At 38.0% G+C, this 11,918-nt stretch overlaps 1 protein-coding gene across 11 annotated transcripts in view; it reads left to right on the top strand.

Moving 5' to 3' along the window:
* The window catches only part of LYPD6B (LY6/PLAUR domain containing 6B), a 242,919-nt gene that overhangs the window by 127,685 nt on the left and 103,316 nt on the right, over nucleotides 1–11,918 (top strand). The gene's annotated exons all lie outside the window — the stretch shown is intronic.

Below are 11,918 nucleotides of genomic sequence, written 5' to 3'. Positions count from 1 at the left end.
AGAGAGAGACAGAGACAGAGAGAGAGAGACAGAGACAGAGACAGAGACAGAGAGAGAGAGAGACAGAGAGAGAGAGACAGAGAGAGACAGAGAGAGAGAGACAGAGAGTACAGCTTAGCAGCCCCAGTGATATGCTCTCCATTCCTTTGGATGATTGCCACTGGGAGTTAAGAGCCAGTCTTTTCCCATGGAATGTAACCAGTCTTACTCCTGTGGGTTTTCTGTTGGGCTTATTAGCACTAGAAAGGAAGCAGTTCTCTTTCAGTCAGGTGGACACAAAGGCTGTTGTTGTCTGAGGGCAAAGTGAGGAAGGGTGACTCTGTGCTTCTGGGCTGTACTAATTTTCAGATGGAGACCATCAGATGTAATCTTCTGCCTCATTAAGGTGACCCAGGGCCTACCTCTCCTTGTAATAATGTTATAAGAGCACTTAACAGACTTGGTGACTTCTGTAAGCAGGGCAGCTGAGGAGATCCAGGGTAAGTGGGGACAGATGCCATAAAAAGGAAAAGTGTATGTGTGTGTGTGTATGTGTGTGTGCACACACGAGTGCACGCACGCATGCCCAAGCTCCTGCTCTTGTCTTATTCTGTTCAAAATGTAACAGGTAGAGGAGGAAGTAATCATTTGACAAAGTGAAATAGCGGAGATACAGTTTCTCTCCACAATTTAATTGCTTTTATTTCTGACATGAACTTTAGCTACATCTTTTGAGATCAAATGGCAAATAAAATAAATTGGGCAGAATAGCATAGACTGAAAGAATTGGGTTTATAAAGTGAGGTCTCAAAGACTTCAGAGATATTCCACAGGAATATGGTGAGTCCCTGTTCTTTGCTTCCAAAGAGACCAGGAAAAGATGAAATGATCTAAGGTTGCAGCAGGAGGAATTTAGGGATGATGTTAAGGAGAGCTGCCTGCTTGTAAGTAGCCACCAGATATTAGAAAAAGGCTATCTGGGAAAGTTGTTATGTTGTCTATTCTAGTGAGAGGAGGGTTTTGTTTCTTTAAATAATAAGGATTTATTAAAGTATGTGGAAGGTACTGTGCTAGATTCTTGGGGAACACGAAGACAAAAATTAAATAATCCCTGCCCTTAAAAAGCTTGCATTCTATTAGGAGAAGTATTTACACATGTAAGTAAACATAAAATAGAAATATTTTAATAGAAAATCTAAGCCATTTTTCAACTTCAAACCTATGGCCTTATCTTCTTAAAAAAAGTATTATTGTTGCCTTTTGTTTCCATATTATAGTCGTTATTAGAAATATTCCCAACTCTTCCTGCAGAATGAACCCTCCCTCATAACAAAAAAAAAAAACAGTTAAGCAAAAATATTCACTAGAGTGACCGTGTCTGAAAACATGGGACACACAACATTGTACCTTACAGTAATCTTTCTCTTTTTTGCCACCAGGAAGAAAGTGTATTTTATCATCTGATCTCTGGGAGCACTGTGGTTGTTGGTTTTTTTCATTTATTCAGTATTTTGCTCTTTTTGGGGTGATCTCTTTGTTTACATTGTAGTAGTCATGCATTATTTTGGTCTTGCTTAGCGTTGCAAAAATTTCTCATACTGCTCCGAATTCCTTATATTCATCATTTCTTATTGCAGAACATTATTCTACTAAATTCAATGACCACAGTTATTTCAACCATTCTCCAAATGATGGACACTTTGTTTCCAAATTTTTGCCATCACAAGAAGCACTGCTATGTATATTTTGATATTATCTTTGTTTCCTGGAGTTACATGTAATGGGACTGATGAATCAAAGGGTATAAATAATTTATGAATTTATGCATAATTTTCTTACATAATTCCAAAATGATATATTGAAGATTTGGGCCAGTTCACAGCTCTAGCAATGTGTTAATGTGCCTATCTTGCCACAGCCCCTCCAACATTAACTATTTTCATTTTTTATCATCTTTGACAGTTTTTAGGATATGAGTACTGCTACTAACTAGTTCCCTCTAATAGAGTACAAGCTACTTGTGGGCATAGACTGTTTGGTTTTGTCTTTGTATCTCTAGTGCTTGGCATACAGTAAGCACTTAATTAAAGTTTGTTGATTGATTTTGAGTTGAAATCTCAATTGCTCTAATTTGCATAGGGTCGCTAGGTGGTAAAATTGATAGAGAACCAGGCCTGGAGTTAGGAACTTACCGTCCTGAGTTCAAATCTGGCCTTAGACATTTACTAGCTGTGTGACCCTGGGCAAGTCACTTAACCCAGTTTGCCTCAGTTTCCTCATTTATAAAATGAGTTGGAGAAGGAAATGGTAAACCCTTCCAATATCTTTGCCAAGAAAGTCTCACATGAGATCACAAGGAATTAGACAGCAATGAAAAATAACAGAACAACATAATTTGCATTTCACATACTATTTAAGATTTGAAGTTATGTTTTCTTGTGATCGTTTGCAATTTGCAATTCTTCTTCTGAAAACTGCTTATATCCCTTTACCATTTACACACTGAAGAATGGTTCACTCCCTATAGATCTTAGAATTCAGTGTTTTATCACGGATATTTGATTCAACTCTTTTTCCCACTAGACTTTTTCTCTTATTATTCCATCTCCATTGATTTTGTTTAGGCAAATATGATTTTGTTGTATGTAATCAACATTATTTATTTTGTGTTTTATGATATCTGTCCCTTGAGTAGGAATTTTCCCTTGTAACCATCCTGTAACTAACTAAGACCTAGGGGGTGGGGGGAATGGTGTATGTAGTGGTTTCAAAGCAGGGTGGGCCTAGACTTAGTGCCTGCCTCTTGCCCTGTTTACTTAAGTACTTGTCCTCCAGGACATTACCTATTAACGAAGGAGACAACATACAAATAAATAGGTGCTGGGTGAGTACGAGATAAGTTTGTATATAGAGAACAGAAGAAAGGTAACTTTAAGGTCAGCTTAAAGGGTAAGACTTAAGTGGATGAGGAGACCAGGAGTGGCTACTTGCAGTAGGTGGCACAGGGAATAGGTTGTTGCACATGTAGTAGTCAGGAAGACTTGAGTTCAAACCTTTATACATTTAGTGCTGTGTGACCTTGAGCAAGTCACTCACCCTCTTCTGGCCTCATTTGCTCATCTGAAAAATGGAGATAATGAAGTACCTACCTAACAGAGTTATAAGAATCACATGAGATAATATATATAAAGCTCTCTGCAAACCTTAAAGCATTTTACAGATACTAGCTATTATTATTTTTAGAAAAACATCATCTCATTGTTGTCTCATTATCTCTGTGTTGCCTTATATAATAGGATTTTGTCTAGTGTTGTAGGTTGAGACACCAAGGGAGCAAATTACTTTTATGAGGTCATAATCAATTAGTGGTGAGCCAAGAATGAAACCTAGGATTCTCTCTTTTCTCTAACAAAAAATCTGCTTTTTTCTCTAGAAAGAACTCTTCTCCATCTGTCCCCATCTAAATCATTAGCCATTCATGAAGGACAATTTTAAAATGCAGGGATTTTGTCTTTTTTTTTTTAATCTTACAGTAGATCACTGCTTAGCCAGAATGAGAGAATAGCCACATTGGAGGCCTCACTTTGATGAAAGAAGCTAGAAGCTGGTTTGCAATGTAAATGGAGCAAGCTCCCACTTGGGCCTGTTTCTAGTGACCCTGCTGTTTGTTTCTTAGCAGCTATGACATGCAGCCAGATAACCAGCCTCTTGAAAACCTTGTTGAACATTTCTGTTCCTTTCACTGTGCAAATCTGTCAACCATCATGCTTTGTAAATAAAGGAATGTAAAGAGAACAAGGAAAGGAATTTGGAATTTCTGCAGTTTATCAGGCCCACATAGATCATGGTGGCCTAGTTAGGCATTCAGCTTTCCCACTTGGGTGTCATCAGACAGAGGTGTCAAACATGCAGTTCCAGAGGCCACACCCTCATTGAGTATAGCTGAACCAGATTAAAATGTAATGGAGAAATTTTTTTTTAAATACAACAAAATGTTTAATGAGCAAATTCACCTTTAGAAAATATGAAACTGCCAAGGGGTGGGAATATGGTGTGGAGGGGGGGGAGGGGGGGGACGGGAAAGGCAGGGAAAGGGGAGGGGCAGAGAGAACAATATCTCTACTGTATAGGAAACCATCCTGAGAAGGGGGGCAGGGTCCTGGGAATGGGGGCAGGGAGGGAAGAAGGGCTTTATGGTCCTGGGTGGGTGGGGACAAGGGTCAGGAGAACAAAATTGAAAAAAGTTTTGGCTGTAAAATAAAAACACACTATGTTGCTTGTAATTGGGAAATAATTAACAAAATAAATAAAAAATACAATAAAACATACAAAACATTACTTTTTAAAATTATCATTATGTGGCTCAGGGATCCTTATGTATGAATTCATGACCTATGCTTTTATGTGAGTTTGACACCATTGTGGTGAAAGATAATTCAAAGTTAATCAATTACTGAGCATTTATTAAGTCCTTTTCCTGTGCCAGGCACTGTGGTAAGCTTTGGGAAAACAAAGAAATGGAAAAACACAAAACACAATTCCTGCCCTTAAGGATTTTACTTCAGAGTGGGGGTGACAATGTGTAAATACATAGATACATATGTCATACAGACAGAGTACAATAGGGGTAATCTTTGATGGAAAGACTCCAGTGGATGGGGGGAGGGGAGCCAGGAAAGGCCTCTGGCAGCCGGTGGTAGTTGAACTAAGCCTTGAAAGATTTTGAGGCAGAGGTGAGGAAGGGCAAGATTCAAGGCATGAGGGCAGCCAGGGCTAAGACACTGTCACATGCCAGGCAGTAAGCTGTGGTCATTGGATTGTAGAATGTGTGGAGGTGAAATAAAAGTTTAAAAAGAAGATTGGAAAGATAGGAACAGGTACAGATATGAAGATCTTTAAGTGAAAAATAGGATTTTACATTTGATCATATATGAAGTTCATAGTAATTTGTTGGAGTTTATTAAGCAGGAAGATGACATAATTGGACCTGTGCCTTAGGAAATCACTCTGGCAGAAATCACTTTTGGAGGATGGATTATAGTGGGAAGAGACTTGAGGTAGGGTGACCGATTAGAAGGGTATGGCAGTTGTCCAGAAGAGAGGTAATGAGGGCATGAACTACGGTGATGGCTGCATGAGTGTAGAGGGGGGGACATTTGGAGAGATGTTGCAAAGTCGGAAACATTGGAAAGGGCAAGATTTGACCCGTGATTGAATTGGTAGGAGGGTTTGGGAGGGAGTGAGGAGTCAGGGCTTACACCAAGACTGTGAATTTTCAAGACAGTGAACCAAAGCAGCTAAAAGAATGATGGTACCCTCAATCGTAATAAGGAAGTTTGGAAGAGGGAGGGGTTGAGGACAGATAGCGAGTGTTATTTTAGATACAGGAATTTTGAAATGCCTATGGGGCACACTATTAGAAATGTCCAGTAGACAGAGATGCCAGATTAGAACCCAGAAGAACTTAGGTCTGGATAGGTAGATCAGGGAATCATTGGCATAGAAATGATAATTTGAAAATACTAGATTTCATTAGTCAGTATTTTACTGGAAGACTTGAAAATAACTCCTCCATACTTCTTCTTCCTAATAACATCCATAATGAACAAATGAAGAAGCATAACTTCTAGTGACCCTGCATTGCATAATTTGTGCTTCCAAACAGAAAGGTACCTCTCATATGCATGACCAGTCCTCTCCTTATTTCTGGTCTTAAAGATCCTCATACCCAAGGCTAGGACCCTGTGTTTCTTACTCTCTCTTGAGATCTAATTGATCTAATTTGTGTAATAATGATCTCAATGTATTCTTGCTTCCTTTCCCCCTTTCTTGTCCCACGTAACTGCTTTCCTTTCCCAAGGTAAGATGTACAACCCCAAAAAGCATAGTTCTTTTAGCACTAATGGCTAGTTTGCTTCTTCTATGGACATATCTTAAGCTCCAGGAAAGCAGCAGCAACAAATTGTGTTAGTCCCATTATAATGTTCTCGTTTTAGAGACTGAGCAAATACTCGAAGATGACTGCTACCATTGCATATGTTTAGTCCTTATTTTAAAATAACTTGTATATTGAAACAGGCTTGATGTGTAAAAGGACCTACAGGAGGAACCAGGTCCCAGAACTGAATAGGAAAACAGAGTGCTAACCTGCACTTTGGAAGTAATAGAGCTTTTAAGTATCCCAAGCTGCTAAGTAGCACAGAGAAACATCTTTTCAATACAAATGTTCTTCTGATAGTGCTGGATGATTGAGAAACATGGAGCTTCACAATCACCAAGGAGCTGAAGTTTCTGGTGACGCAAAGTAGTCCGGGGCACAGTTGGAATGATTGTATAAAGGACATAACAATAATAATGACTAATAATAGTAATAGTAAGAGTGCTTTAAATAAAAAGTGCATTAAGGTTTGTGAACTGCTTTACATATGTTATCTTATTTGATCTTTCCAACAACTCAGGAAAGGTGGATAAAGCACTGGGCTGGGTATTGGAAGACTCATCTTCCTGAGTTCAAATCCCACCTCAGACACTACCTGTGTGAACTTGGGCAAGTCACTTAACCTTGTTTGCCTCAGTTTCCTCATCTATAAAATGAGCTGGAGAAGAAATGGCCAACCACTACAGTATCTCTGCTAAGAAAACCCCAAATGGGGCCATGAAGAGTTGGATACTACTTAAAATGACTTAAATTATTATCCCTAGGAAACTGAGTCAAAGAGAGGTTGAGTGACTTTCCCAGGGCCACATAACTAGTAAGTCTAAGTGGTACTCGAACTCAGGTCCTCTTGACTCCAAGCCCAACACTATAAACTGCATACCTAGCTCTTCCAGTGAGGAAATGAAGATTGGAAAAAAAAAGTGGACCAGTCAGCTTGTGGGAGCATGGCATAGAACACATAGACAACAGAGTTTTCCACCCAACCTACAATGTCACTAACCCTATAGCAGTTCCTCCAGTGCATTGGGCAGGTCCTCTATGGACCATCTATGAGGCTTGGTGATCTACAGTCAGTGGGGGAATATTCCCATTGATGAGATCACCGATCTACTGGAAAGCTCATAGGATCATAGATTTAGAACAGGAAGGATGTAACCTCCTTGACTGCAGGAACTGTTTACTGTAGTTTGGCTATCTGGCCTTGTTCTGTCATTTTACAGATGAGGAAACTGAGGCACAACAGAGAGTTTGTGACTTGCCCTAGTTCATCCAGGAAGAATGTGACAGGGATGGGTTTTGAACCCAGTACCCAGTCTGATTCCAAACTTAATTGGTTTATTTTCTTTTCATAAGTAGCCCTTAGGTAGAAGCAACAATCTAATATTAGTAAATTGAGACTTACCTCTTGGTGTCTGTTTTTGAATTTGTTGGAGATAGTATTTCTTGTAATAACCCACAGTATGCTTCTGGTTCCTTTTGTATGAAAACCTTAGAATCTGGGAATCATTAGCTCATTTTCTAAAACCCAACCACATGAAACAATTCATTTGGTAGATTTAAATATTAAAAAGGTGAAAAGCGGGGACTGAAATAGCCAAGGCTTTCTCATCTTGAGCTCCTTTCCAGGTCCTATTCGTTTCATGTGGTCTCTGAGACCTAACATCAGAGAGAATATCCTTTCTCTTAGAGAATCAACTTGTTCTCTCAGCCATTAGCCAGCCAAATGTGAAATGCCCTTTAATAATAAATGGTCCACAGGCTGTTGTAGCCAGGACCAACCAGTCCATCTGTCTGTTTCCTGCACATTTAGCTTCTCAATTATTGAGCCAAAGTACTTTCTTCATTTTGGCTCTTTACATCAAGCATTTTCTTCTCATCAGTGAAATAGCAGCTGTTAGAGACTTAAGTTTGCCTTTTAATCACCTAACACCTGAAACCTCCCCACTGGTCTCAGCTTCTTCCCCACCCCCATTGCAATAAATTCTGCACATGGATTGCCTTTTTCATTTTCCTAAAATGGTGCTTTCATTCTCCCTGCTCTAGCACCTTCTAAGGTTCCACACAGGCTACAGGATAAAGTCTGATCTACTCTGTCATTCAAATCCCTCCTCCCACCAACCTTTCCTGAATAAATCCTCCATTTTAATCACATACCTTTTTGCTCACAGTATCTTCCCTTCCCCAGAATACTTCCCTTCCACTTACTCTTATCCATTCTTAGGTCCAGCTCAGTAAGTCAGTTCAATTCAATGAGCATTTATTAGGCACCTTTTATGTACCAGGGACTATGTACATTAAGACCACCCCCCCAAAAAAAAAGAGAAAAAAGTTCCCAAAATAAAGGAGCTTCCATTCTACATGTTCTCAAGGGAAGCCCTGCTTTATCACTCCCGCTTGTGGGTAATTTCTACCTCCTCTGACGACTTTCAAAGTTCTGACACTTAAGGCTTTATTTCACTTGGGAGTGAGGAACAGGATTGGAGCCAGGGTAGTGACAGAACCATGGGGAGAAACCGAGACTTTTATTGGGCTTTTGTGAATCTGGGGCCTCCAGGTGAAAGGTTGAGGAGTTAAATCAAAGATGTAAGATAGTGTGTCATTAAGCTATCTAGTAAACAAAGCTTAGAGTTGAAAAGACTCTGACTGAGCTGGTGCCTGTCCCTAAAGTGGATAGCTGGAGGTAGTACTTCCTAAACTGGGTCTGCTGTTTCAAGACAGTTTGCAAAGACAAGCACCATCTGGGAAACCAGGAGGACAAACCAATGGAAGATCCAAGTGGGGATTTCTAGGGTAAGATAGAGAAAAAATCACGTTCTTTGAAGGGAGCTTCATCTAGGGAGTGAGGGACCGGTGGAGGTTTTCCATTGGCCCAAATTCTTATTAGCTGTGTTGTCTCATTAATCTCCTACATTATGGGCTTATGCCATTCAATTTGATGATTATCACATAAGACTTTTGGCCTTATAATTAGTTGTTTATTTATTGTTCTTATTTCCTAGGCTAGCTTTCAAGCATTTTAAGGGGAGAGACTGTGTACTTATCTCTTTTCTTGGCATATAGTAGGGTTTCACACAGGTTTGTAGAGTGAATGTTGGAAGTATTTAATTAATTAACTTTTCTAATACCTTATCTCCCAAACTGGATTGTGAATACCTTGATGACTTTGTAAGTCTTCATATCTCCTCATAGCCCCTAGTGATACTTTGAACATTTTAAGTACTAAATAAGTAATTTTTGATTGAATCATGTTTGATCATCTGAGATATGAACAGAAACAGGTTGTAGGGACTAAAAGAGCTTGAACAGGGCAGGGCAACTATAAAGTTAGGGGGAGGAAATATATTAGCCTTTTAAAATACATTTCCATTTCCTTAAGTAGAAATAGGAGTACAAAGAAATGTGTGGCTTCTATCGGTACATTCTTTATACTGATTTCCCTTATAATTCTCAAGGGAAATGTACCTAAACTTTTTTTCTGGAAAGTTTTATGCATACCTTTTGATTTTAGTAATTATTTTTCCTTATAGAGCCTTACCTACCCAGTGAACTCTTCTTTGTAATAAAAAAAAGTTAAGCAAAATAAATTATTATAACAACCATGTCTGACAGCATCTGTAATATTCTGGATTCCTTAGTCACCCACCTATTTACAGAGAAGAGGGTCGTGCATTCTCATCATCTATTCTCCTGGACCAAGAATTATCATTATAATTAATCAGAGTTGAGCTGATTTTCAGCTTTCATTTACATTACTGTAGTGATTGCTTGTATTGTTGTCTGATTACTCTTCACCAATTCACACCATTCTTTCTCTGCTTCTCTTCATTCCTCAAATTTGTCATTTCTTATGGTGCCTTATTGCATTCATATATTACACATTGTCCAGCTATTCCCTAATTGATAGATTCTTATTTTTTTCCAATTTTATTTATTTGTTTTTACAGCTTGAAAAAAATCTCTCTGGATATTAATAATAGCTAACATTTATACAGTGATTACTATATGCCAGGAACTGTGCTAAACACTTTACAAATATTATCTTAATAAATCCTCACAAACAACCCTGTGAAGTAGGTGCCATTACTATCCTGATTTTGAAGCTGAGGAAGCTGAGGCAAACAGAGATGAGTTGATTGGCCCGGGGTCACAAGGGTCTTCCTGACTCTAATGGTCGAATGCTTTATCCAATGCACCACCCAGATACCCTGGTGTGTGTGGGACTTGTCTTTTTGTGTTTGACTTCCTTGGGGCATTTTCCCAGTAGTGAGATTAAAAGGTATCATGTAAATCTAAATTATTTTTCAGAACTTTGGATCAACCCACAGTATATCAAAATACCTTTCTTTTTATTATTCCTTCCAACATTAACTACTTTGGTCATCTTTGCCGGTTTAATAAGTCACAATTGTATTAATTTTCCTTTTTCTTATTAGTGATTTTTTTCATTTCTTATCCTTTTTGTGCTAAAGACATAAAATAACTTTGACATGTTCCCAAATAACCAATTTAGAGGTATAGATTTTGAGAACCTTAGGGAAACACTTCCAGAAATGTAAAAAATATATTTCCCCAAATTATTCAAAAGAAAATTATAGGAAAGAATAAAGCAACTTCTTCACCCCCACCTCAGCATTTCTAGACACAAAGGCCCAGTAATACCTCTATCTGACATTTTTATTTTGATGCATGAGAGTCCAGAATGTTCATGAGATCCACTAAATGCCACCCACAGAGTTTAATTGGTTTTTAAAATTGCAATTATTCCTAATGACATTAAATGCAAAGAAATGAACAGCTGCACAAGAATTTTTAATACAGTTTTTGAAGTCACCCCCACTTCTGTTATTACTATAAATTTTCATGAGATAGCAATTTTATAGTATCCATTATTTTACCGTCTGTACTGGAGATCTTGAACACTAACTTGGTAAATTCATAAGTTAAAGTAGTCTTTGTGCTATCCCATCACTGAACCAAGATTGAAAGTGTCCCAGATCTGTCTTTTAGATTAGAACCATATGACCTAGGGCAAATCACTCTCTGAGCCTCAGTTTCTTCATTTGTATAATGTACAAGTAGTATAAATTATTACTCACACAACATTCTTACTGGATGGCATTGATATGAGAAATAATAGATATAATGTTTTGGAACCATAAAGCTCAATATATAAATAAGACTCATGTTTATTTAGCACTTTGAAGTTCAAGAACACTTCCCTCACAACAATCCTATGAGACAGATCATGTCAATAGTATTATCTCTATTTTACAGATGAGGAAATGGAAGTTATGAGAGGTCAAATAATTTTCCAAGCATCATCCAACAGAGAATTTCTTAGGATTTGAATTCCTGGCATCACATCTTGAGTTCTGTTCATTTTCCATGTTGCTTTTTGTAATGTAAAAGTCACTTGTGAGTGTTATTGCTGGATCAGAAAGCATGCAAAGTTCAGTAACTTTTTAGATACAGTTCTTAAATACTTTCTTGAATAGCCATTACAATTCATGGCTCCTTCAGCAATGCACTAATGCGCTTATTTTCCTGTAATGCCTCCCTTTAGTCCATATCCTTTTTTTCTTTTTGTCAGCTTTGCCAATTTGATAGGTATGAAGGAAAACCTTAGAGATGGTTCAAATTTTAGTGATTTGGAACATTTTTTTCCCTCTAGTTAACCGAGGACTTGGATTTCTTCCTTTGAAAATCAACTATTTGTGTTCTTTGACCATTTATCATTTTCAGATTGGTTCTTATTCTTAAACGTTTGAATCTGGCCCCTTTATATCTTAGAAATACTCCAAAGAGGTCAAAGAAGTTAGAAAAGGAGAGATAATAGTTTATATATGTGCACACATGTGTATGTATACACATATGTATCTATACATAGACACACATATACATATGCTCATATATGTTTATATATATATGTCCATAGATATCTATAGCTCTATATATTTATAAAAATGTTTTGTTGTTTAGTCATTTTCAGTTGTGTCTGACT

Source organism: Petaurus breviceps, unplaced genomic scaffold (assembly GCF_028583685.1).
Source record: "Petaurus breviceps papuanus isolate PSGF00001 unplaced genomic scaffold, PetGlider_PUasm1.0 90723, whole genome shotgun sequence".
Classification (NCBI taxonomy): Eukaryota; Metazoa; Chordata; class Mammalia; order Diprotodontia; family Petauridae; genus Petaurus; species Petaurus breviceps.
Note: the sequence above shows the minus strand (reverse complement) of the source record. Positions and strands in the feature narration are given on the sequence as shown.